Source organism: Coturnix japonica, chromosome 12 (genome assembly GCF_001577835.2).
Source record: "Coturnix japonica isolate 7356 chromosome 12, Coturnix japonica 2.1, whole genome shotgun sequence".
Taxonomy (NCBI): domain Eukaryota; kingdom Metazoa; phylum Chordata; class Aves; order Galliformes; family Phasianidae; genus Coturnix; species Coturnix japonica.
This window is the reverse complement of record NC_029527.1, coordinates 10133251-10160500: the sequence shown is the minus strand read 5'-3', so window position 1 is coordinate 10160500 and position 27250 is coordinate 10133251. Positions and strand designations below refer to the sequence as shown.

Below are 27250 nucleotides of genomic sequence, written 5' to 3'. Positions count from 1 at the left end.
AAACAGTCTTAAATGTTTATCTTTGCTCGCTTGCAGGTTCTCAAAAGAGAGAATATATTTGGCCAGTGCTTTAAAATGCTGAGTAGAAAATGAGAGGCAGCATGTATAACATTATAAATGAGCACACTGTGATCAGGGCTGAGGAGCACATCATCTCACACACTACCTCTTGATTTGAATGGTATTCCACTTGACAGTGGCAGTGAAACTGTCTATGTAGAGGTTAAGTCTGACACTATTTGTTTTTACCAGTGATACGGTCTCCTTAACAATTAATGGCAGTAGAGCCTATCAGCAAGGGAAATATAAGATCCTTGCAGGGGGGGATGACCAGGAAAGTCAAGTAACTTAAAGGCACCGAGGTGATTCTGATTAAGCTGTTGAAGTGACTGACTTCACTTTATTCCTTTTCCTTTATGACAAATTGAGTCAATTTTGGGAAACAGAATCTCTGCTATTTGCCTGCTGTATATATTAACTTAGTTCAGTGAGATCAATAAGGCACGAGGAAAACTAAGACGTCAGTGCAAGGTAATAAAATCAATGCACAATGGTAATGTCATTAACAACACTAGGAACTCTTGTTAGGACTTCTAGAAAGTACACAGTAATCTTCAGAGTCAAAAGTTACTACATAGAATTTGTGATAACCTCATTATTTGAAGGAAAGAGCTGCCTGTCATCCAGGCTCCAAATGCACAAGATAATCATTAACAATTGCACAAAAGCAATCCAGTACCAGCAAAATGCTTGTACTAGATATGGGAATGGTACACACAGCATTTGCTTTTGTAAACAAAATGAATACTTAGTATGTTTCCCAGAATCAAGTAGATATATGTCAAGAACAGCTGCCAGCAGTGGATTATCAGTTGCATAATCCTACAAGACAGGTGTATTCACTGTAAAAGGGACATATCTGGGGTAGCTTTGCTGGCAGTTGACATAAGGGAGCTGTCACTGTGCACTGTCGTGAAGGGCCAGCAAAATGCATAACAGCAGGGGGAATTAATACTGTCATTTCTGTGTGATTTTTTGGGGATTATGCAGGGGACTCCTTGCTGTATGGAAGTAGATACTGAAGCGCCATCCATGACAGTGGCATCAAAGGGGAATCTTGGCTCTGCTGGTATTAAGGACACTTGGCATCACATGTATGGGTAGGTGACAACATTGTCATCACTGTAAGTAAAATATGAAGCTGTGATACTTGGAATACTGGCCATTGTTTGCGGCAGTATTCATTAACACTGCATTGGCTCCAGCAAATATATCACATTTATTATCACCTTCTATTGGTTCTACTCGTTTCCTTTGGAATATAAAATAAAGTCCAAGCTTTTGGGCTTGAAGCCAGAATAAAGCACTGCCATTTGACAGTAACGTTCAGCAGCTTCATTCATCTACAATTCATATACATTAAATTATCCATCTAAGAAAGAACTTTCTCAGATACGGGTCTGAAGACCAATTCTACAGACCAAAGCAGCTCAGCTTTATGCTCTAAGGCCTTGTCTTCACTGCAAACGCCCAAATCAAGAGAACAAAGCCACCTATTAACCAGCCTTCTTCCCTTTAGGAAGCGGTGAGTGGGACAACTGCCCAGCAGAGCTGATCACTGAGCTGGAGGGGCTGCTGCTGCTGGGTGCCTTTTGTAGCTCCGATGCACAACTAAAGAGCACTGCCAGCAAATGCAGCTGCCAAATCAGCACTGCCTGCATGGAGCCTCGCTATCACTGCAGAGAAAGACTGCGAGCACAAAGGAAAACCTATAGCTCCAGGCTGACATACAGCAGCACGAGCACCGACCCGCCCCCAGCTGCTGCGAGCCGCCGTCGGTACAGCCCTTTCCGCCGTCGGAACGCATGCGTGCAAGGAGACGGAGCGTAAGTCTCCATTTTGTGTTAATTTCCTTCCGGGTAGAGCTGGGTTTTCCAGCGGGAGGAGGAGGAGGGGGTGGCTGCTGATGAGAGCTGGGTGGGAAAGCGCTGTGTTGTTCTGTGCGCCGTTCTATCAGGGCTGAGAGCGCTGCCGCCTCCTGCTGCACCCGCCCGTGCTGGGTGTCAGGCTGTCTCCTCCCCCCATTTATTCCCTCTTTCTCCCCCGAGCTGGATGCTCTGGAATCTTTTGGATGTGTTTCATACAGGTTTCCTAGCTGGGAAATCCCTGCTGCCTGCCTGGGCATCTCCCTTCGGGTGGGGTTGGGTGAGGTGCGTGCAGCCCCTCGTGCTCTGGAGGCTGGGCTCTGCTGTGCAAGTTTGTAATGGATCCCTAAAGAAACGGCTGGAATCTCAGGGGAGATGGGATGGCAGCACAACTTAGTTGCTTCTTTTAGGGAGAAATGCAATACGGTGCGAGGTGTTTGGGTGCGAGCTGCTCTTGTGCTGAAGAAAAGAGAAAAAGAATTGCTTTAAATGACCCTTTTGGGGATGAATGTGGTTAAGTTGAAATGATGATGTTAAAAAGAGAATACGAAGTCCAATTCAAAGCAGTGCGTGCAATATGTTATCTGTAGGCAGGTTTCCCAGTGATTTATTTCTGAATGCTGGATGTCAGTGGTTGCAATAAAACATTCTGGAATACATCTCGAGATCTCAGCTGCTTCATTTGAAACTGAGTCACAGAACTGCCTAGTGGAAAGAGTGCATGGAACATTTCACCTTGTTCCTCAGGGCAGGATGTCTGTTATCTCCAGCACGTGGGAGCTGCCTTGATTTCATAACCTGCCTTTATATTTCCCCTCAAATGCGTTTTTAGTTTTTCTGAGTGTTCTTCAATCTCTGATTGACGTGCAGAACCATTTCTGCCTTTCAAAGTTGCATTCTGTGTGCTGGATGGAGTTTGCACACGTGCGTTGCTTTGCTGCTTTGAAGCGCAAGGTGTGGTGTGCTCATAAAGGTGAATTCTGTTCACTTATTGATTCTGGTGCTTATTAGGAGACCTTCAGCTGTGTTCCTTTAGCTTGTTTTTTCCCCCCCATGTTTGAAGATGGGTTGATAATGTTTGGGCTGAACTGTTGTTAGTTACATTTAATATCAGCTGTATGGCGCTTCTTATATGAGTTCTTATTAAAACTCTATAAAACACTGTGTTTGTAGTAATGCTATGTTGTTATTATAATCCTGGGGAAGACAACAACACATGAAAACTGTAGAGCCCACCTGTTTTGTTTTATTTCTTACACAAAAGCATTTTAGTTCTTAGTTTTAGCATTTTTAGTTCTTTAGTTTTTATCTCTGGGTCATACTGCAGTGAGAAGAGAATTAAACTAAAGCTGGCATAGTAGTCAGATATTTAGGTTGATAGCCTTGGAATGCACTTGCAGAGTCTACAGACTTTATTAGTGACCAAGTTAATGGTTTTGGGAGAATTGGAGGATATAGGAATGATAGTGGATGCAATGGCTTGGGTCAACACGTAGAATTTCAGGTTGGGAATAGGATTATCCCCTTGTCTTTCATATTATAACAGTGGGTGTACTTTATGGGATTTGCTGTTTCACAGTTACGACGTATAATCCTGTCATATTCATTTTGTCATCTGTCACGCGAATCCTTTTGTGCGCTTGCAGTAAATAGAATTACTGAGTTTTGTAAATGTCACTCTTTCTTCTCCACTGTCATTACAGATTAATTTATTTCCATTACAAATACATAAAATTACACCAGTAGATATAACTACCTTTCTCAGAAAGATGAAAATATTGACACTTTTCAGCCTTGCCAGCTGATTTGTGTATGGAATGTGTACACAAAAACAGCTTCATACAAGTCAGGAATGTTTACTGCTAAGTGGCCCAATTATTGATTATTAAGTCTGTGACAAAACTTGTGTTGACTTCTCCAGCTCAAGTTGTAGGATGACGATTATTCTGAAGTATGAGCTGCTTATTACCAATGAATTTGGTGCCAACCTATAAGCACTGCTTTATGGTTCATTACTTCTATGAGGTACTTGTGTTTCTCAATATCATCCATATTTTCATAATCTTTTTTGTTTTAATTGTATCTTAAACATCTTGTTTATCTTAGCATGGATACTTTGCACTTGTATTTTGATGATTCTTAGAGGGTTGCGTGTTTCTGTTGCTTTCTATTCCCATTAGCAGCGGGAGAAAATACACACCTTAAAGAATTTTTTAATGAATTATATTTGGTCACACAAAGTAAGTATAAAATGAGGATATATAAGGAACGGCTTCACAACCTTCAGCAGTTATAAGTTCTGTTAGCGAAAATGCAACTTGCTGAAGTTGAACTTGATTCCCATGCTTTTTTTGGTTGCCTCTGCAAGTTGGAGCTGGTTCTGTTTATGACTCTTCAGCTGCTGTGGTTTTACTGGTGAGTAAAAGCAGTTTGCTTGCTGTCTCAGAGGCCAGTATATGAATGACTCAGCAGCTAGAAGCGCTTGTGCAGAAATCCTTTATTAAGGAGACTGGGGTGGGGTTAACCAGGCATAGATTTGACAGCAATGTATGTTGATTGTGTACCTGTGGGGAACAGTATGGACACTTGCTGCTTAAAAGAAGTCTCCGGTTCATAATTCAGGCACTTGTAAGGGAAATCCTGTACCATAAATAGACCTTAAGTGCATATTCAGTAAAATGTAATGCTTCAGTGAGTAGTATTGGACCAGGAGGGCTGAGGTTACCTTCAGACGGGGTAGGCAGGTTCCTGCAGGTGGTTCAGGATGGCAGAGAAGACTGTTCTTGAGTGGTTAAAGGATGTGTTTGTAATCGTGTGGGCAAAAATAGAGAAAATGTTTATTTCCATTTCTCAATTAAAACTTTTGATTTTAATCAGAATGTGTTATTCTCTCAGTGATACTTAATATTCCTGTTATAGCTTGTCATACTTGCAGTGTAATGCATCTAGCCAAGGAACTCCTTTCATCAGCTTCATGTCTGTCAATATTCCAGGATATAGATTTTCTGTATTTGAGCTGCGGTGCTGCCTGTTACTGGATCAAAGTAATACTGTGACTTAGGGTATCAGTTGTGAGAAGCGTTTAAATTAATTCTTCTGAAGAATTTTTATTTTTTTTATCCTTAGCATTTGCACAGATTTGTGAAGGCTTTAAGTTTCTAAGGATCTGATATTGGCCTTGGAAGCTGTTAGGAAATCACTGAACACTGACTTATTTGTTCTGTTCACGTTAATGGTGTTATGAAAGTACTGAAAATTCGGTAACAACTGGTTTCCAGATTAACGTGCAAATCTTATCTGAAAAACAGAGACAATGAATGCATGTTAGAAAGCACTGGATAATCTACAAAGCTCAAATTTTCATTCAGTTTATATTAAGACTGGAAATTGGTGTTCTGTTAATAAGAACAGTATTGTGATGCCCTGGAGTGATGGTGTGTGGAGTATTTGATAGTCTTTTTGGATGTGGCAATCAGTTTTAAATGACATTCATGCTTTATTGTTGTTCTTAATGGTCACTAAAATGAAGTGGTGCTGGATTTTCTTTGGTTTCTTTTTGTTATCATTTTGTTCATTTTGATGCTGTACCTGATTTGAACTGCCTTCTTGATATTCCACTTTAAAAAACATTCATTAATTTCATATGCTTTACCCATGATCTTTGGCATCTCAATGAATCAAAACCGGTAGCTTCATTACATGCTTATTTAATATACAGCAGCAGAGTAACCAAGCTGACAATCCTTTCTTATGTGAAAGGATTTTGAAATTACTCCTGCAGAGAAATACATGCCTCCTTTTTATTTTTTGTGCGAGGACATCTAATGATTTCAGGCTTCCAGTCTCTTTTTAGTGCGTGTATTGTTATTAAATATTTAAGAATGATACAGTTGTGATGCATAGTATTTCAGAATAGCAGGATTTTATTCATTATGGGGCAGTTTTCGGGTCAAATTTGTCTTTAAAACATCCAGTTTTGGGAGGAAAGAGGAGGAGAGGGCATAAAGGAGCTTGACCAAATCTAAGGTTTTAAAATCTCTTCCATCACCTTTGTTTAGGGAGGTGTTTTGCTGAGTAAAATATATTCGTATTTTAGATGTTAGGTCTGTGTATTTATAGGGAAGTCAAAATACAAACATGCACACCTTAAGTGTTAATAGTCTCCACAGAATTCGGTAGAAGATTTCATGACCGTGGACTTCAGTCTATGCCAGCTTTCACAGGAGAGGTACTTAATTTATTCTGTAACTGCAATGATATTACTTCATGAAATTATTGCTTTTTTGGACTGTTGCTGTATGTAGATTGACTGCTATTTTTGATTCAGCTGGCATTACACATTTGTATAAAAGTAGCCATTTGTTTATTAAGAATGAACTATTATACAATAAACCAATTAATATTCTAAAGCTATTAATTATAATGTGTGCTGTCTGTATTATTCTTGGCAGTTGGACTGTAGTCCTTTGTTGTACGTAGGTCATTCTGAAATTAATGCCTCCTATTTACTTTCCTGGAAATGGCAACAGATACAAAAAACACAATAACACTGTTTGATAGAGCAGATTCTCAGCTGCAATTGACTGTTTTTCAGCACAGCTAACCACCGTTAGCTATATGCATTCAACAGTGATAAACAAGAGCCTGCATGCTTATGGGTTCTATCACCACCCCACCAATATCTGCCTCCAATGGCCTGGGCCTACATAATAAAAAAGGAGGCATTAATTTTGGAGCAGCTCTTATAGTTACTATCTGGAACTATAACAAAATGAGAGTTAGTCTTTTCAGCTGTTATATAAATGTGTTGGATTCAAATGGGAAACATTTAACTGTGGTTGGGTGTTCATGAGGCAGAGTGCAAAGAATCTTCCTGTGTTTTTCAAAGACAGGGTACAGGTTGCTGTAGGTAGACTAAGTAGGACATTCAAGCATGGGTATTTTTGAGTATTTTTATGAGTATTTTTAAAGGACTAATCAAATAAATGTTCAAAGTAATGCATTTTTAAAATGTTGGAGAATGTTTCCAGAAAATTCGTGATTTTTCTACAATTCCAGACTTGAGAAGAGTGCATATTGACCTCAAAAATGATCTACACACATGATTGTAAAGCAGCCAACAGCTAAGTTTGGTTCTGCTTCATCCTTGCCTTACGGATGACCAAAGGCAGATTTTTGCAAGTACTGGAGCTCAGAGTGAAAATAGTTTATTAATGTTCGTTATTGATTGGCTGTTCAATTTCTGTATTGCTAGCTTAACTAGTTAGGTGGATTATGAACAGATCTGTGGCGTAAACTGTGACTGTACAAACAGTTTTTCTTGGATATGCTTTATGAATTGCCTTGTCTAAAAATCTATTGAAATACACACAACTGTAAATATTTAGGCTACCAAGAATAAGCTTCTTGTTTGAGAATGAGGGAGAATTTATTGTGATGCTAAATAAGAATGAATCTTTATAGTGTGTATACAGTCAAGTGTATTTCTCTTTCATTTTTTTTTCATTAAGGAATATATTACTGTTAATGTTGCTTCCTATTAAAATCCATGACTAATTTGTACGGATGTTACAAATCTGGCCTGTGTTGGGGTTTCAGTCCATTTCACCACAGATGTAAGAACCCAAACCAACAGAAACACTCACTTCCAGGCCTGTTTTTTTCATCTCTTTGCATCTTTTTACAGAAACATCTTTCCTTTAATGATGTGAATGATTGAACTAAGCTTTTTTTTTTCCCTCTAACTCTGAGTTTTTTATAAATTAGAGCTTTCCTGCATGGAAACTATAATAATTAGTGATACCTGCGGGTTTATAGTACAGGGCTTTCTTCTGTTCCAGACAGAACAAAACTGAGGTTTACTGTAATGAGAAAGGAGATTTCATTTCATGGTAATCAGTTGCAATGCAACAACAGACAAAAGTTATTCCAACATCTATACAGGATTTTTTTCTGCTTATTCTAATTTAAATTGTACTCTGTCTGGAAATTGGCCCTTTCTTAAGTTTCCGTTTCTCTCGTGTATTTTGAGGTGCTAGGTCTTGTATGCCTCTGCAAGGTCAGGATGCTTTACACTGTCAGACTGTGTAAGTGTCTGTACACAGTGATCAACTCCCTTCTCAACCTTTGTGATAAGCTAAATAAATTAAACTCCTTATTAGGAACAGATGAGGATATCAGATAGCTGTGTCAAAAGACAAAGTGTCTTTTGTCTAGGATAAAATCCACTGTGAGCAAAGGAGATAAAAAAAAAACATTGAAACAGTTGGCAGAAGAATAATATGACTGTAGCCATAGTCAGAATAGACTTGGTTGGCATTCAGTAAAGTCAGATAATGAGTCAGCAACAGAGAGAAATGGCAGAATTCATTTCTGGAGGACTGCTTTATGCATGATCCTGCCTCAGTGTGTCTTTGTTCTCAGTAACACTTGTTTCAAATGTTTATAAACTTTGCTCTGCTGCTTATCCTCTCAGAGGCTGTGTCGAATATTAGACTGTTCTTTCAAAGATCTGAGTGTGGATGAAGTGACCCAACACACGATTGAGGTTGCTGCTGCTATATAGCCCTGCGGTAGCACTGGTTCCTGATGGAAGCATCTGCTATATCCAATTACTAATTCATGTCGTTAGAAGGGCTTTTTGCTACTTTCTGTATGATTCTTCTAAGATGTAAGTGCTTTGTTAAACTGAATAATTACTTGTAAATGCAAAGAAGTTAAGCTTTAAAGCCAAGTAGTACAGAATCAGAGCTAGTGCTGTTGAAATGCATTATTTGAAACGAATAAAACCCAAATCCTTATGCAAATGCAGTTTAGTTTTGGTTAACTACTAAGTTCTCTATTTTACTCACTTTTGTTCTTTTTTCAAAAGTAAAAAAGTCAGACCTCAGTTATTGAAAACTGCTTTTGTTGGTTGTTTTAGGCTTTATTGCTGTGGTTAGCAGCTTGAATGGAACTTTGTTGTCACCATCAGTGCGGAATGACTCTGCTGATGGAGCTCATGTGTTCTGAATCTAAACAGACTTTTAGCTCTCCATATGAATGCTCCCTTCTGAAGTCACATAACTAACTTGAAGTAAGCCAGTGAAGGTTTGCAAGAAGTGTAACGCTTCTTTGTTTAATTTTCCAAGTGCTGATAAGTCAGTTGTTTGCAACTCTTGTGTATTGTCTGTCCACAAAGGAAAGTATTGTCAGCCAGCTTCACCTAAAGCTAATTTGTTTGGTTCTGAGAATGTGTTCTTTGTGAGTAGATGTTTTTCTTACTTGTCAACACTGCTCTCTAGATTATTTATGCTGTGGATCTTGATTTTTGCTCCTCATCTCTGAAAATCAAACCTAATCAGCCAGAGATGTTTAAACTACCTCCTGTATACTAAAATGGTCCAGGGGGGAACTATTGGCCACTCCTGTCGAAACCAATCTTTTTATATAGTTGTATAACTTACTTTTTTTCTTCAACCTGTGAATTACTGTCAGTTTTCTGTCCTTTAATTTATCTGATAAAGTTGTTTAACTGCCAGGTAAGGCTTTTCTCTCTAGAGCTGAATTGAGCACCTCTGGCTGGATACTCAGGGAGATGCAGAGGAATCTTTCCTGACCCTGAGATTTTTAAGCTTGTTTTCAATCTCCAGAAAAATTTGAAGTTATTATTGTTTTGGCTATATGTTGTCAGTTTTCCTTAACTAGGTTTTTTTTTTTTTCCTTTTCTTTTTTTTCTTTTTTTTTCCTTATCTGCGTTGTTACCCCAAAAACTGAGACTACCATTGTGCAAATCTGATTCAATTTATCTGTGCTGTTTCAAAGGTCAGGTGCAATCTGTGAATTTGCTTTCAAATTACTTTGTTTATTCTGTGTACGTGTGCATCTTGGGCTTTAAAAAGGTCAGGAGAAGAGATTTCATTTTGGAATTTAAAGAAGGTAGTTTTTCTTTTTACTGCTGCTAACCCTTGTTAGCTTCGTTTGAACTAATGAAAATTGTTTTCCTTTGTTTCTTTTTTTTTGCCATCAGTTTTATTGTTTATAGTGAAGCTCACTTGCTACCGAGCTCCATTTTAAAATAAAACAGCAGTGCATTAATTTAGTTCTGTTTTGTTTAAAATTAGGTAATGCTTGCACAAGTTAAGCTAGTTTGGTTTTGGTTTACGTGCTTCATTCATATGGCAGAATAACTTTCCTCTCTGGTGTAACACACTTACAGAATATACAATATTTAACTGTCTTTTGCCTCAAATGAAAAAAATAAAACAGAGTGATGGTGCAATCCCTTGGAATTTGTAAGGCTTGCTTATTAATGGTCATGTTGAACAATACAACCACTGAAGGTTTCATATGTGAGTCAGTGGTGCATAACTAATTGCTGTTTTCACTCAAGAACCAATAACGGTCGGTAAGGAAGTGGGCTCTGTTATATGTATGTTTCTAGACATTTAGAGGAGAAAAAACCTGCATCTGTAAGGTGTCTAAACTTTGTCCTGTGTGCTCAATTTTAGTAAACCTGAATCCTAATCCAGCTAAGTGTTGGCAGTGCAGTGAAACAAGGGTAATGGAAAGCAGGAAGATGTGGAGCGTGGAAATATTTTTCTTTGGAGGGAGACTAATCCTGTCCTCATCCTTTGATGAGGATGATTTATAAGACCTGATGTTGCACTTCATCAGAATTAGAAAAGGGTGATTATCCACAGCATGTGGTTTATGTAAATACCTTGAATAATTCTTAGAGTCTAAAAAAAAATGGAATACTTACTTCTTTATCCTATCCCAAGTTCTCAATTCATATTAACATCCATAACTTTATACATAACCAACTATGATACTAGTAAGAAATTGTCCAACTTTCTGATGTACAATAACACTGTGAGTATTTGTTCTTGTTTGTAGGTTCCAGTTCTCTTGGGTTCTGAGTGTCCTGTGAGATACAGAAGTCCAGTAATTGGGATGCTCAGCTCTCTTGAATTGCTTTGTTATTATTTCCAACTGAGACAAGAGCAACTACTTCTCTGTGTGTGAAAATCTGGTGCACGTGTGCCTACTCAAATGTTCTGGTCTCTGAATTCTGCAGCAGACAAGGTATAATCGTGCACTTCACTGCTGGCGTGCATTTATGGTACTGTCATTCAGAAGCCTCTAATGGATACTTTTGTGTGATTTCTAGATAGAGTGCAGTAATAGGTGGCTTCAAATTGGTGTAGCTTTATCTCAGAGTTTTTATGAATAATAATAAGAGTCAGAAATTTGAAAATGTTCTATTTGTTCTTAAAGATTTAATTTGGAAATAGAAATGAGCCCAGAAGGTAAGAACACTAACAGACACACAGTAATTGACTGCTCTTAGTAGGGGATAAATCCATGTACCAGTGAAGCAAATGCGAATGTGTGGGTGGCACTGCTTGCTTAGCATTGAAGCTTATGCCAGGTCAGTTCTGTCCTTCAGACAAAATGATATTTCAGCAAAAGGGCATTTCATTTACTCGGAGAAATAAGAGTTACTGGAGCTGACCTCATGAATGCTTATAAAGAGGCATTGTTTCTTTGAATGCTATTGCGTATCTTCATTATCTCTACATACAGTCTGAGTGTAGTAGCTCAGGACTGCTTTGCCAAAGTTACTTCTAGCATAGATCAGCATTTGGATTGGGTGTTTATAACTTACAGTGTATAATGGGTATATTGCACAGGATGCTCCTGCTTTCAACTTCTGGTTTGTATATAGTGCCAGAAAGGTGAAACTAAATAGGAAAACAACTATTTTTTATTGCAAAGAGGGCAAATAACTGAGTTTGTGTGTGTTATTCTTAGTGTACCTGTGATGCTCCTGTGAGTGGCTGGCATTGTGTTCTGGCAACAATACTGTGCTCATTTGGGGCCCAGTTTCAAGCAAATTCTTTATGCTGAAAAGTTGAGGCTCTGTTTTTCTTAGCTTCAGAGATGTTCCATCATAAACATAAATAATATATGTAAAATATGGAAGTAAATTATACTCCGAGTATGAGCATTATTCATTCTGTCCACATATATAATGTGTTTATGCTGTTTTATCCATTTAGGATTCTGTGCTTATAATTGATGGAAATAGTTCTGCATTTCTTGAGCTCTGCTTTGTTTTGAAATATGTAAACTATAGTTTCAGGGCGCTCAAAGAAAACGCTGGAGAATACAAAGAATCAACTATTGTCAGTATTGATGAAAAACATAAATCAGAAAAAAACCTGCCTGATCGCATTGTTTAAATGGCTTCTCATAAATGTGTAAGATTCTTGTTAGTCCAACATCAGAGAACTAATGAATATTAATGAATGAGATCAAAGACATATTTAAAAATCAAAGCAAGTAAACAACAATTATTTTTAAAAATTATGTAAGTTTAGAACTACACAGAAAGATGCATCTTGCTCACTGAATGGCTCTGTCAGAAGTTTTCCTTGGAAATTTTTTTCCTGAAAGATGTGTCTGCAGGACTAGATGGGCATTTATGGAACATAAGCAAAACAGATATATTTCAGATGTTGCTTTATATATTTTATATAAGAAATGTTTCATTATAGTGTATTCAATACAACTATAAATGCAGTTGTAGGCTTTAGCAGGCTGGGAATTGGAGCTTAAACAGAGTCTGTAAGTTGACTTGGAGTGCCTTTTGTGTCAATGCAAATTAGAGAAATACCAAGAAAGAAATTACTTGTGATGCCTTAGACTTCTGCTGTTCCCTTTTATATGTTTAGTTGTTTCTGGACAAAAGTTACAGTATGTGTATATTTTAGCTCAAGTTGAAGAGCTTGTACTCAACAAAAATTCTGAAGATTGAATGCAAGAGTAATGTCAAGAATCATCTTCAGCTCAACATTTGCTTTTATAAACATATACCTATGGTGTGAACTCAATACTGCAGTTATGTAAAGTTCAAACTGTGCATACTGCTGGTGTTACATGGAGTAAATACTGCATTGTCTCAACACAGTACAAATTGAACTTCAAAGATGCATGGAAATAATTTGAATGAATGTTAAGTAGTACTTGTCAGTCCTCTTTAAATACATATATTTGAGTAGCACATTTTCTGTTCCACTAGAGTGAAGAAAAAAAATCCACAACCCAAAGTGATTCATTTCTATGAGGTAGTTTGGACTAAATACTTGGTGTGGGCATGAGTTGGGATGCCTTTTGTTTTTGCTTTTCTATTTCTTTTTTTTCTTCTAAATTTTGTCTGTTTGATCTTCAAAATTCAGTAAGGATTTTAATCCATTTAATCTGTGAAGGTGTAATGTAAATGTTGCTTCAAAGGCACTGATCTCCTGGTGCAACACAGCGCAGTGCCCTGGTCATAAAGTACTCCATCCCTATGGGCAGTAGTGAATGTTATTTGGCAGTTTGTGATACCTACGAGCTTTAATGGCGATGTAGGGCTCACGAGAGGCTCCTTGAAGTACTGTCAAAGTAACGGTTTCATTTTGAACCTAGATATAAAGCTAATGGTATCTAACAGCTTTTAGTGTCACTGAATCAAATTTCTCAAGTAGAAAGAGCATTTGACATTCTGTTTTAAAGTGACCGTATGTTTGACCCAGTTCTGTGATTGTGGTGTCATCACAACTGTATCTCACTGCTGTAGGCTCTTGGAAGCTGACAAGCGGAACAAGTTGCTTTAGCTCACATAGCTCATCTGTCACATTGGGCAGCCTTCAGATTTCTAATAGCTGAATGAAATGGGGAGAAAGTACTCCCCTTGTTTCTTGCTTATCTGTGTGCTGGGCTGCATGCTCGCACTCTGGTAACAGACTGAAACAAAATGCTGGAGAAATAGGGGTTAACTGTATTTCCAGAGATGCAAATGTAAGCCACATCTAGAAACCTTTTAGTTTAGCATGTGATTTTAAAAAACAGAAATAATCTTCAGGTATGAGATAGAAGGATTTGGATTACATGGAAAGTTAATTTCCAAAGAGGGCTTGTGATTACCTTATCTGAAAGGAAGAATAAAATTCTTTTAGTTGTCCTCAGCATTGTACATTAGAGATACAATTTTATGGTTCAGCAGGGCAGTGACAGTCATCTGCGTCTTCATGGTGAGCACTTCCTTAGCATTTGAAATGGGTGAACTGTGGAGATTTTATTATATTTTCCCAAAATAGCATAGCTGAGAATTTTGTATGCTGTAGGCCAAATAATCTTACTGTAATCTCAACACAAAGCTCTTTGAAGTTCTTTGAGAGTGATGTTATGACATTGATTTTGTGCAGTTTGCTCTTTGAAGTTTGTATGTGAGCAGCCTGGCTGCTGTACTCTTGCAGTGACCAATTAGCATTCTTCAATATGGGAGTGCTGGCAAAAGAAGCACTAAGTATGATGGTTAGTAAATGTTGATTAAAGTTTTTCCCATATCAAACAGGATATTTCTTTTTCAAATTTCTGATGGGCTTTTTAAATGCTTTTTTTTTCCCAGAGTAACTGTCAAATAGTCTTATTCAGCTTGAGAGACAGTAATCAGTAGTAACACTCCATTTAGGGTAATTAAATTGAACAATATAGGAAAGTACATAATGCTTCAATTTGTGTTCACTTGAATTTAGCTATTCAACTTTGATGGGAATTCCATTGAAATAAATATTTCATTTTACAGTAATACACCGTTTAACTCTTATCTGAGTAGAATTTGGAAAGTGAGCATTTATTGATCCTTGTATTTATCTGTAGGAACCACTTTAAAATTTTCTGGTCATTATTTTTGGTTCTGAATTAGCAGATTTGGGTTTTTGTTTTCAGTCTTTAAAGTACCGAATGCTGCTTTTTGATTGAACTTTTTCGTGTAGGAACACTGAGGGTAAATATATAACTTCGAATGTTGGTAATAAATTTGTATCCTTAAAATCTGTTTGATAGCTTACAAATATATTTTAATATATTTTAAAATAATTGATGATGTTAAGAATTTGGGGAAAATATGGTTCAATTTTAAAATACATGAAGACGTGGTATATAGCAGACATGAAATACTTAATAATACTCACTTTTTTCAAACAAAACTTCCTGCTTTGGCCTATTTTTCTCCTGCATGAAGATGTCATTCCTCTAAATACATACAAAAATATGTAGCTCATCAGTGCAGCTAATATTGGTAACTGCAACAAGAAAATGTGCACATTCAAAGGTACGCTTGTAAGACTGACTTCTTAGAGAGAAGACGTGTCCTTGGGTTATTTTACATTTCTTTTTTTTAGATACAGCTGTGAATTGCCTTTTCAAATTAACATCAACTTGCATCTAATTAGATGCGTGTTTGCCTGATATTTAAGACTAACTTAAACTAATTTAAGTGCAAAACTGACTGCAACTATAATTTTAATATGGAAAATGAACCGTGCTATGCTGGTGTGGATTTTCTGTTTTACTCGTGGAGCATTTTATTTTTTATAAAGTCTTGGAAAACCAGCTCTGTGTGAAATGCTGAGGCTGCTCAGTGTAGTATTTGGAGATGCACAGCATTAAGTTGAAGTACTTGTGGAATTGTTTCATAAGTTGTATTTAAAAGAGTGTGCTGATTATGTGTCTATTGCTGCCATAAACACAGAGCACCTTACCCATGACTCTGCTTTGTGTCTTAAAATGTCCCTATGTGGGTACAAAGTATACTTTCTTTATCATGAGAGTAACAAGATTCATTGATGGTGGACAGAAAGGGTTGTAGAAACTTTGATGGAGGGAATAATGAACGGATCCATCATAAACCTATAATAGGGCTATGGAATGTATGACATACATGTGAATTAGAAAAATATAAATACATAGGCTTCACAACTTCATAGGAATAGAAGGATTATCCTGTGGTAGTGGATATGTGGTGAATTGCACAAGATTTGAAAAAATTGGGGGCTGCATTTGTCATATCTAAGGGGAAAGTCAAAGTGTGTGTCTGTCCAGAACTCTATCAGTGATAAAATGATTACAGTATGCCTTTGGGAGATAACAATCAATATGACTATCATAGAGTAGAATGACTGATGCCATTCCAGCTGATGAGCTCTGTGGGTGGCTTGGAGAGCTGTGAAAAAACACACACAAAAAAATATCGTCTTTATACTCAGAAAATGTGTGGAAAATGTGAAAATAAGACTAATAAAAATGAGATGGGATACTGTGTCCTTGGTTTGAAAAATGAGATAAAGGCATTCAGCTGAATTCCATTCACCTGGTCTTTAGAGAAGGCAGCCACGCAGATGAGAGCGTTAACAAGGCACCAGTGTGGCTGTTGGTCATCTCAAAGGCTGAGAGTGTAATAACTACCCATAGGGCAGTTTGTTGATGAAACTTCTTGTTGGCCTATTTAATAAATGACATCATCTGTATAATTAAGGGGCCCACTGGTTTGGTCAAAAACCACTGAATTTAATCCATTTGATAACCCTTTTCTAGCTTAAATTTTGGCTTGTACAAATTGATCTTTTGGCTCTGCTTAGTTGTCTCACTGAGAAAGGTATGAGATAATTCCCCTGGTAACTTCTCTTTTTGCTGATACATAAATAGTTACTTCCAGATATTTATTTTGTAAGCTTTTGTAGCCTCAGAGTACAGGAAGGATACTGTAAAGGTAAGTGCATTTGTTGTCTTGTGTTGACAAACACTGACACACATCCTTTGCAGTTATATTCACAGATCTAAAGTTCAGGGATTAAAGATAAAGCTGACAGGACAACTTCTTTAGCCACCTGGAGTTCCTACCATACAAAACTGCTGAGCGGTAGTTAGAGGGAAAGTGTAAAGAAAGTTGATGTGCTGAGGGTGGCCGAATCTTAGAGAATGATTGCTGACTTTAGCTTTGTTCACAGTAGTTAAGGTATTCTGGTGTAGTTATGTTTGCAGAGATTAATGCTAGGTGTATTTAAAAATAAGTGCTTTGGTTTTGCTTCTGGTCATTAGTTCAATAGTGCCAGGTAGGGAAAAAAAATGTTAAAAGCGTTATTTTTTGTGGTTCTTCTGAATTTACATGAGGCTTGCCTGTATAGTTGCATTTCTACAGGAAGCAGGATATATATATATATATATAATATTGCAGAGATCTCATTCCCCCACCTTGCCCCACTCTGTACTTGGTAATTTCTGTGGATAAACCCCTGAAATTGAAGTAACTGAGGGTGATATTTAACTATGTACAAAGTGTCTTAGAAACTTTAGTATCTGAAGAGAATTTAGGATTCTGGGTAGAACTACTCATTCTTTGATTTGTATTTAAAATGGAAATATATGGGTTGTTTGGTTTTTCTCTTTTTAGGAAAAAAGAGGAGTGTATAATGCATTAAGCACTGTGGCAAAGACTCATTTTCATCTCATGATCTCACCTCTGATTTCAATAAGTCCATCCTTTCATTTTGTGGTTTTCAGATGTCAGCTTAGGAAAAGTTGAACTTCTGTATCACAGTTCAGTGATACCAATTCCAATATCCCAAAAAAGAACTGTGATAATTAAAGGAGTCTGCAGCACAAAAGGAAGACTCAGAAATGAGAGACAGCCACATTATGCAGTGAAATTTAAACTAGTATAGACGTGTGTTGTCAGGAATTGTAACTAACTGTGATCAACTGTTAAAACGTTTGTTAAACAACAGATTTTGTGTGATATAGAAGAAATGAATGTGTTGTATGGGCTTGATATTTTTCTGTGCCTGTTATTGTATTATGACACGGTAAATTGATTTTTAATGCTTCTATGCTCAGTTAAGCTGTTCATAGGTAGATGAATGCACCCAAAATATAGAAATTGGAACAGATATTCATGGTATTTTCATAGGAAAACTTTTGAGGTGCAAGGCAGTATACTTGTATGTGACAGCAGTGGTGCGTTTGTAGCTGTTTGTACCTGCTTCATTTTCTGTTCAATTATAGTTATTAGCAGGCACTCACCTGTTGTATGGCATATGATAGGTGACCTGTAAGCTAAATATGCATGTGTTAATCCTTACTATGTTCAGCTTAGAGTCTTGGCTTGCATTTCCCTGCCTCTGTTTCCCTTTATCCAGTTTTTATTTTGGTAAAGATTACTTTCAGTGTCTGCATCCTTTACATGACTGTAGTACTTTTAAGATGCTTTTATTTATTTGTTCACAGATGACCTCCTTCATGTACCTGATATTCCTTGGGAAATTGTTTGTTGTAAAGCATTTGTGTATATATACGTGTATGCATAAGTATATATACATACACACAAATATATGTGTATACACACACGCTTTGGAAAATCTAATTGCATGGAACCACGTAGGTTGAATTTTGTTGTGTAAATTTTCTGAATTTGGAAGTAGCTGACTTTGGAAAGCTGCCTCTACATCCTGTATAATATAGAATTAATATGTTCTTGTAATTTACATGTATAAGTATTCTCTATGTAAATAACTTCTAGAAATAGAATAACAATTATATTATTGACACCTTGTGTGAAAGCATCATCAAATAGAGGTTCCCTTTTCCCAAACACAATTGGTAGGTCCTTAGCAATCCTGATAAACACTTCTGCTTTAAGGTCAGTCCAGACCTCATGGACTGCTTTTGCTTTCCTTGATAAAAGCAGACGCAAGCATGCCAAATTGCTTTCCTCCAGCTTAACCCTAGTGCCGTTTGAATTCATAAATGCTACAAAAGGGAAGCTTATAAACGCATGCAACACTGAAGTGGAAAAATGTCATGCCTACCTAATCTATTTCCTGGGAAGAGGGGAAAATCTTTTTATTCCTTTTATTCCTCAAGTCTCAGTAAATATGAGTTTTGAATCTTATGCTTAGAATCAAGAATTGTCTTTCATATTTTCAATGGCTATAAAGCCAACATTTTCTGCCTTTGAAATATTGTCTCTGAAATGAGACAATAAAGGAGTGTTTCTTTTGCTGTACTGAATTAGAATAGCAAGCTGGGTTTTACATTTTTCCCACTTTTTCAGTACTTGCTTATATAGTACCTGTTAAATGGCTGTTTTTTTTCTGAAGCTTTTGGTTTCAAGATGAAGTATTCAAGTGGTAGCACACCATTTAGAAGATGAAACAAAGTAATGCTGCACAAGGGCTTGCTATGGTGTCTGGTTTACAGAAGCAAAAGAAATGGCATGAATACGGATTTTGCTGTGCTTTGATAAGAAGTACGTAGTTTTAAATAAGTGGGACAGGAAGAAAATGAGAGAGAAGAGGGTTTTCACACTGCAAACAGGGTTGTTCCTAGAGGTGGGAAGGGAATCATGCTGTGATGTTTCTCTCATCAAGTTTTTGCCATGGTTTTTAGCTCAGCACAAACTGTGTTAGAGGCAGCGACTCTGCAGTGGGTGTATTTTCAGATCCAAGGAAGATGGATCCTTAAGAAAGGAAGTGAAAATGAAGTAAAAATTGTTAGGGTTCAGTGCTTGTGTTGACTACTGCATGTTTTTGTATGCGTAAGTTGAACAGCTGAATGAAGTAATTTTTCATTTGCTCGTATTGTCTTAGATACTTCACATACAACTAAGGGGATATTGTGGTCACAGTTTTTAATTTCTTGTTCACAGATGATGACTGGTGAGTTCTGAGTCTTGTCTTGAGTTGTAGATAGTATGGAAAAATGGCTTTTGCCAAGGACGCTACTAGGTTATATATGTTGTTCCTTTTCAAAAACACAAAAAAGATTTTCTACCAAGGTGCCTGTAGCTTGTACAATTTTTTCTTTGTATTTCTCATATAGTTTAGGGATTTTTTTTTTTAAAGTATCCGTGAGTGCTGGTGGTTTTTATTTTCTGGAGGAGTAATTTTAGATTCCTGAATGTTGGTACAGAAACAGTGCTTGGAAGGATTTTGATTGCTCATATTTGCCAGTAAATTTGTTGCAAGAGCCCAGCAGGCATTGTCCTTCAGATTTCCAAAGATTGTTTTCATCGCCTTGAAAGTGAGCATTATACATTTCAGGCTACATGCCATGAGGCAATACGGGTTTTCTACATCATAGCTACCAAATTTATGTTTGAATTTAGGTATGGATTACTTAATGTGGTGGTATGTTTTCCTGGTAGCTGCATCATATGACACTAAAATTCCCTATATCATAATAAGAAAAAAAAAATACAATGGCTTCATACTAACTGGAATGTGAACTTTACCAAAATCAAAATTCTGTAATGTTTCTTTCTGATGTAGGAGATTCAGAGGATACTAGAAATCATTGTTTCAGGATTAGTGTTCCGTTGTTATACCAGTATTTCTTGTGTAAGATGGAAACATTTGTAGTAATCAGTCAGAACTGCTTTTTTTGTGAATGAAATAAAACTGTTAACCTTTGTAAGCTGCTATCATTGGAAACATCTTTGGTTTGCTTTCCTGAATGTTGTTTAATGGTGTTGTAAACTGCTACCTTGAATCAGATGAGTCTACCAACAGAATTCAAGAAATAATGCGTTCCTCAAGTTTTAAACATGTGTATCTAGTATCTTGTGTCTTATCAACGGGTTTTACTTTATCTCATCATAAATGTTGCAATTTAGAATAACTTAGTTATAAGGCTGAATTTCTACACCTAACAGATGCTGGATTATTCTATTTTGAAAGATGCTACTTAACCCAATTGCCAGTCTTTTCTCAAGGAGCAGTTCATTGTAGAGCCAAGCCATAAATAAGACAGGTAATTCTTAAGTTAAAATCACCTTCATTCCAAATGTTATCAATTCTTAAAAAAAGACAAGACTATTTCAGTTGATTGACTGTCAACCAAGTGAGAGATCAGCAGAATTTTACAGGATGCAGATGGCACAGAAAGATGTAGTATTTCACTGCTAGCGCACATTTTTCATTATCTGTCTGATGACAATCTGGTTATTAGGTTGTTATTTTTCTCACAAATTGGAGCATGTGGCTAATAATTAGATTGCTCTAAAGCCCATTCAAAATGCTGATGAATTTCTCATAATCCTTTTGCCCTGGGTTGCATTTGCTAAGGGCTCACTTCTTAGACTTGTGGAAAAAAACCTAAACTTGTTCATTGGGCTAAACAAGAAAAATGCAGTTATGCCTGATATTGTAGAGAGACTGTAATGTGCAACAGAATTCTCTCTGTGCTGTACTCTTGAAGTCTTTGCTTCTGAGCAGAAATGACAAACAGAAGTTCAGATTACACTTAAAGGGATTCCACTTAGTCAGAGTTGATCTCAAATTAGACTTTAATCATTGAATTCAGTATTATAGCCTATTTTTTTTTCTTCAAGCAGTAGAATATCAGCAGCAAAATACATTGGTCTGATTGTGTTCTGTTTGCACTACAAAGCAGTCTGCTCTTTGCACCAGCATATGGAAGATTCTGTAAAGGAATTGTGTTTATGGTAGTTAAATCACACAATAATTGTTTATTTTTTATATATGTAAAAACTGTTCACATATGAAACCTACGTGATCAAGACTTCATCCAATGGAAACTGCTATACATTTCTTACTATTAAAAAAGGTAGGTGTGTTAATGTAACTTTTAGGCACTGCCTTATGATAGCAGAAAGACACAAAGACTCTCAAGACCTGTACAGATTGGAGAGTTGGGCAGGGAGGAACCTGATGAGGTTTAACAAGAGCAAGTGTAGAGTCTTATAGCATCCAGTACAGGTTAGGGGATGACCTGGGGGTTCTGGTGGATAACAGGTTGGCTGTGAACCAGCAGTGTGCCCTTGTGGCCATGAAGGCCAATGGAATCCTGGTGTGCATCAAAAAGGAGTATGGCCAGCAGGTTGAGGGAGGTTATCCTCCCCTTCTACTCCACTCTGATGACTACTGTGTTCAGTTCTGGGCTCCACAGTTCAAAAAAAAACAGGTATCTCCTAGAAGGAGTCCAGTGGAGGGCCACAAAGATGATCAAGGGCCTAGGGTGATCACAAAGATTGTTAGGAGAAGAGTAATGGCCTAAAACTTGAATGCAGGAAGTCCTGTACTAACACAAGGAAGAACTTAGTTATGGTAAGGATGATGGAGTGCTGGAACAGGCTGCCCAGAGAGGTTCTGGATTCTCCTATGGAGATAGTCTGGACTCATCTGGATGCCTACTTGCGTGACCTATTGTAGGGTACCTGCTTTAGCAGGATTTTTGGACTTGATGCTCTCTTGAGGTCCCTTCCAACCCCTGTGATTCTGTTATTAAAAAATTACTTATTGAAAGGTTCATAAAGCTACCTGGAAAGTATTCAAGTCACTACTAATCTCTTCTGCTGCTAAGATTTAGCAAAAGTCTTTGAATATGCTATAGGGAAACTTGAAATATTAAAACCGCTCCCTGTGTGGTACCCTGAGGATAAAGATGAAGGTAATGTGTAGAACCATTCAGCTGTCTTTTGAGCAGATGCAAGCCCAAACCTGGAATCAGAAGGCTGGGCATCGAGGGCCAGGCTATCAGAAAAAATTGAGAGATTTATTTCATTCAACTGTGCTTCCACCTACTGGGGGTAAATAGTTCTGCAGGAATAACCATTGAAATATGTCGTCACCCTGGCAAGAGAGTTCTGTTAGGATTAGCAACAGGGATAGTACGTGTCAATGCAGATGTTAGACACTCTTTAAACTAATTCAATTAGATAGACTGACAAAAGGTTAATGCAAATCAATTTTTAAGAAAGGACATTCTTTATCATGCACTTCTGAAATTGCTGTTTTGAACTCTGAGTAGAAATCAACTGAAGATTCTAATTTTGTATCTCATACTATATACTGTCAACATGAAAAGCTGGCTTAATTCAATGAGATTTTCAATTTATATCTAAAGTATAATTTTCATTACTTATGCACCACTTCACCATTATTCTTGCTTATCCATTCTAGATGTATGTAATGCCATTTTTGTGCAATGGCAAAGTTTAATATCTAAATAATCATACCATGGCAGTATTGTAAGTTATAGTATTTCAGATTTAAAAGCAGAAAATTACCACCATCCAAATCAAAGCTGCAGTGTTTTGTTATCTTTAAAATTCAGTGACTACTCAGTAACACTACAGTATTACTGTAAATTCCTTTTCATTTAATAGTTTTCCAGAAACCTTTTGTTATCATCTCTAAGCCTGCATCACACTTCTGTGTATTTAATTATTTTTCCCCCCCTCATTTTCAAATGAAAGGAGAGTTTGTTGGAATCTATGCTAATCTTCTTAGTAGACTGAGATGAGTAAAGAAGGCAGAAACTTAGCAGTTTGTTCCTGCTGCTTTCCCAGAAGGCTGTCCCTCCATGCTAAGAAGGTCTGCCTGAGGTATGCTGAGGTTCCATGAGGTGGAATGCTGAGGAGTGGCTTCATTGTGGTCAATATCAAGCTTGGATTCAATGCTACAGTGCGAGGATGGCTTTTTGCCATGCCCTTGTTATGAAATGTCGTAGTTTTTTCAACATTCCATTGTGCTGTCATTAATGGTTAGAACTAAGCAGCTACAGTACCTAACTGAATCTCATTTTTACTGATCTCAGTATTCTGTACTCAGCTTGAGAGAACATAAAATTCCTTCCCTGATTCACGTATATGCTTTATTATATAAGCAAGCCTCCTCACTGTCATTACTATAAAAATGACATATTCAGATTACCAATATTTTGCTTAGCTAATTAATGATTTATTTAAATCACAGTTTTAGAAATATTTAGTTAAATATATCAAATAGTGGACACAAATTTGGACAACAAAATCAAGTTGGACCTTCTTTGATTTGGCTTTTGGAGAAAAAACAGGAATTTCTGCTTCAATAGAAAGCAGCATTTCCATCCTAAATTTTTAATACCTTTTATTTTTGCTTCAGGTTGACTTATGCTTCTTGAAATGAAGGTGCAAGTCAATACTATCTGGAGGCAAATACACTTCTTTTGAAAGACTGGTGTAAATTCACATCTATTTCAGATAGTATTGAATATATTGTGAAGTTCCATTAAAATTCTTATAGTATGTGGGAGTCAGGATGCAAAGAAAATACCTCTCCTATTTATGCTGCTTTTTACTTGGCTTGGTATTTTGTTTTTATGGAGGGTTGGTTCAGTTGTTTATTGCTTGATTTTTTTTTTTTATTTTTTATTTTTTATTTTTTTACTACTTCTACAAGTTAGAGGATGGCAATGAGAGAGATGAAAGGGGATCTTAGCTTGTTTTGGAGCATAAAGATGTGGAACACATTTGAAGAGATTTTTTACATTGCATTGACAATGTTTTTCAGTGTTTTGCTAAGCAGGAACAGGTAGAAGGAACAGAGGCAGGCAGAGTTACTATCTTCAGCACTAAGATGAACTGAAGTTAATAATGTATTGCTATACATCAACAACTTGAGAATTTTTTCAGAAGACGTTTTGATGAGTTCAGAGAGAAGTTGGTGCTATCATTAAATAAGTTGGCAACTTCTGTAACCAGCTTTTTGTATTATAGCTCAAGGGAAAGTCAATAAGCTTTGATTCCTAGGATTAATGTAATTATTTTGTGGGGTTTTTTTCCCTGGCTCCTTCTGAGGAAGACTGCAGTAATATAATATCAGATGGCCAAAAGCAATTCAGAAAGCCAACGTCCCATAGGATGACGTACAAACGTAGGAAGACTGGGGGTGGAATAAATCATTTTCTCTGATCTTGTTAGCAATTAAATTATTACAGAGAAGCAAATGTACAGGCAGTGCTAATGCCAGAATATTCTGAGAGGAAGAGAAGCATAAGCTTCTTTGATTACAAAGTACTATTTTTGAAGTGTTTTTTCCTTCCTCTCACCTACAGTATTTTCCTTACACAAAGTACAAGTGTTCTCCTTGCCATTTGTTTCGGTCATTTTAACAGGCTCCTTTAGGTCAGCTCCTGCTCTTGCACCTATGATGTCTATATCTGTGAGAGTACTTAGTCTCAGGAGGGAAAATAGTTTGTTAAAACTGAATATCCTGGGCGCATATACATACATACATATATATATATATATATATATATATATATACTAGAATATATATATATATACTAGAATATATATATATATATATTCTAGTCTTGTTTGTAGGATTCAAGAAGCAAAAATTACATCCTGAAAACAGTGGATTTTGAGGTGTGCTAAGCATTTTTTTCCTTTTTATTTATTTTTGTTATTTGGATGCCCAATACAAGAATGCAACTTTAAATATCTAAGCATTATCCATGGAACTCAGTGCACAGAACTCTAGTAGTAATTCTGTCTCTAAGCATAAAATGTAATAGATTTAGTGTGCATAAAGAGAAATCTTGCCAGCTCCAAGCAGAGAATGCTGTACAATGTTATTCTGACCTTATCACCTCTGTATAACTCATTTTGTGCCAGTTCCTCTTGGAAAGTGCATCCTGTCCCAGGACAGTGCTCCCTGGAGCAGCTGTTCTGGAGATGATGCTGGAAGAAGTCCCTCGTGGTTCAGTAGAACTAACAGTTCCAGAACCAGTTCCATTACATGTCTGCTGGAAACCACCTTTGGCAAGCCCTGCTGTTCTGTTCTCTCCTGAGAGCTACACTATGTGGGAAGCTTTTCCTTCCACCAGTCAGGCAGGCTTTGACCCACAAGTCTTTGCTCTCCATCCCTATTTCTGCAAGCACTAGCGTGAATTATGGAAGTGCAGCAGAGGCTTTATTCCAGAAGCACTTTACCTGAAGTGACACGTGAAGTCTTGAACATCCTATTGAATAAGTTGAAATAATCACAGGAACTGTTATTTAAAGCTGGCCAACACCATTCTGTTTGAAGTGTCCTGTACAGCAGTAAAGTTGATGGGATGTCATTTAGCAGCTGTGGTCACAGAGATCAGCTTCCACAGTCACTTGAGTAGCTAGCAATTAGCAGCCATCATAGAAGGTTAACTTCAATGTTAGTCTCACTGCAAGCCTGCCCTGAAGTGTCAAACCTTGAAAGCTATAACTACGCAAATACAATTCCATGCAAATCTACCTTTCATAATCCACGATTTGATGTGCAATGTTTTCTAGTTAAATCCTGAAATTATTTGGAAGTTGTCAGTTACTATTAAGAGTAATGTTCTGAGTGGTTAAACTTACAGGGTAATTTTTTTCAGATGCAGTGAACTGCCTGAAGAGCGTAAGCCCCAATTTTGCAAGAGGCTTGTCTTGCTGAGGTTACACTTCTTTACCTGATGAATTCAGTAAATGAAATCCAACTGAATTAACTGCTTAGTGGTTTCTCTACGGTCATTCCGTAGGTAAATATTTGTAGTTCACATTAATGTAGGATGCTTTTGTGTGATGCACCACCTTACAGTTACTACAGACTGAGAGACATCCAGCCAATGAGGAGATTGTAGAATGATTATGCTTGCCTTTACCACACAATAATCTCCCTAGCCACACAAAGCAATTACAGCTTCCGATGACGCAGCTAAGCATGTTTTATGAATTCTACTATATGCATTATTAGACATTTGAGAGCTTGTTGATCTGCATGGTGATTAGATTGTGGGGTCTTTAAAACAAGGATAAGACTTGTAGGTCACCCAGGTGCTTTGGAAAATGGTATTTCATGATGTTTATTTGGTACAACTGATATTTTGTGGCATTTAACGGGGAAACATTTTGACTAAGTGTAAAGCTGAACCTGAATGATGTTGTCTAAGTATTCCTTCCTTGTAGTTTGCTCTCATTCTTCTTAATTCTCTTTTAGTAGGAACTAATCAGAAGAGCGGACTGTTGTCTGCTAAGTGTTCTTTTGTATAGCTGTAAGTAGCATTACGCTTGGAAATGCTGTCAGGCCTTGCAAAAACCATGATCTTTTTTTTCCTTGCCTTCTGGGGTTGTTTGTAGTCCTTGACAGTCGAGGCAGGTTCTTCTGTTGTGTCACTAAATCTTGAAAAATCTATACTGTTGTTCTTCACCTTCATGTCTGTGTGTTTGATAGTGCCAACGTGATCCCATGGTTCTTTGCTGCACAGGTTCAGTGGCACTGACTCACAAATGCGTCTGTTCAACATGACAGGAGAGAACAGGATTTTTCATAACTGACATGAATATTGAAAGAGTAGATGTTCAGTGAAGGCAAAGAAATGATTTGTCTCAATTGTTGGTTTTCCTAATTCCATGGTTGTTATCCTGCTGAAGTCATGCAGGTAATGTTACAGATTGTGTTGATCTTCTTTCTTTTGTAACTATCTTAGAATACTTTTTTTTTTTTTTGGTATTATTATTATTATTTCTGAAGACACAACATCATCTTTCTCAAACATTTATTTGCATTTTGAAGTAATCTTTAGATGATATCCTTTGGAAATATACCGTATGCGAGCATTAATAATGCTACTGAGTCCTTGAAAAATGTGGAAGTCGTGGGCATGTGAGGCTTGTCTAGAACAGGGTGTTTGTAGTAGACAATAATAGGATTGTT

The 27250-nt window shown here is 37.1% G+C and overlaps 1 protein-coding gene across 4 annotated transcripts in view; it reads left to right on the top strand.

Annotated features, from left to right (window-relative positions):
* The first annotated feature begins 1032 nt into the window (after positions 1–1032).
* FHIT (fragile histidine triad diadenosine triphosphatase) overlaps positions 1033–27250 on the top strand; it is a 504434-nt gene continuing 478216 nt past the window's right edge. Inside the window, exons 1-2 of one of the 4 annotated variants that reach the window (XM_032447239.1) lie at positions 1033–1160; positions 1580–1886. The gene's annotated coding sequence lies outside the window, so the exon portion shown is untranslated. Of the gene's footprint in view, positions 1161–1579; positions 1887–8469; positions 8596–10972; positions 10992–27250 lie in introns of those variants that run through there. The other 3 variants (XM_015875326.2, XM_032447238.1, XM_015875327.2) reach the window with 3 other exon arrangements.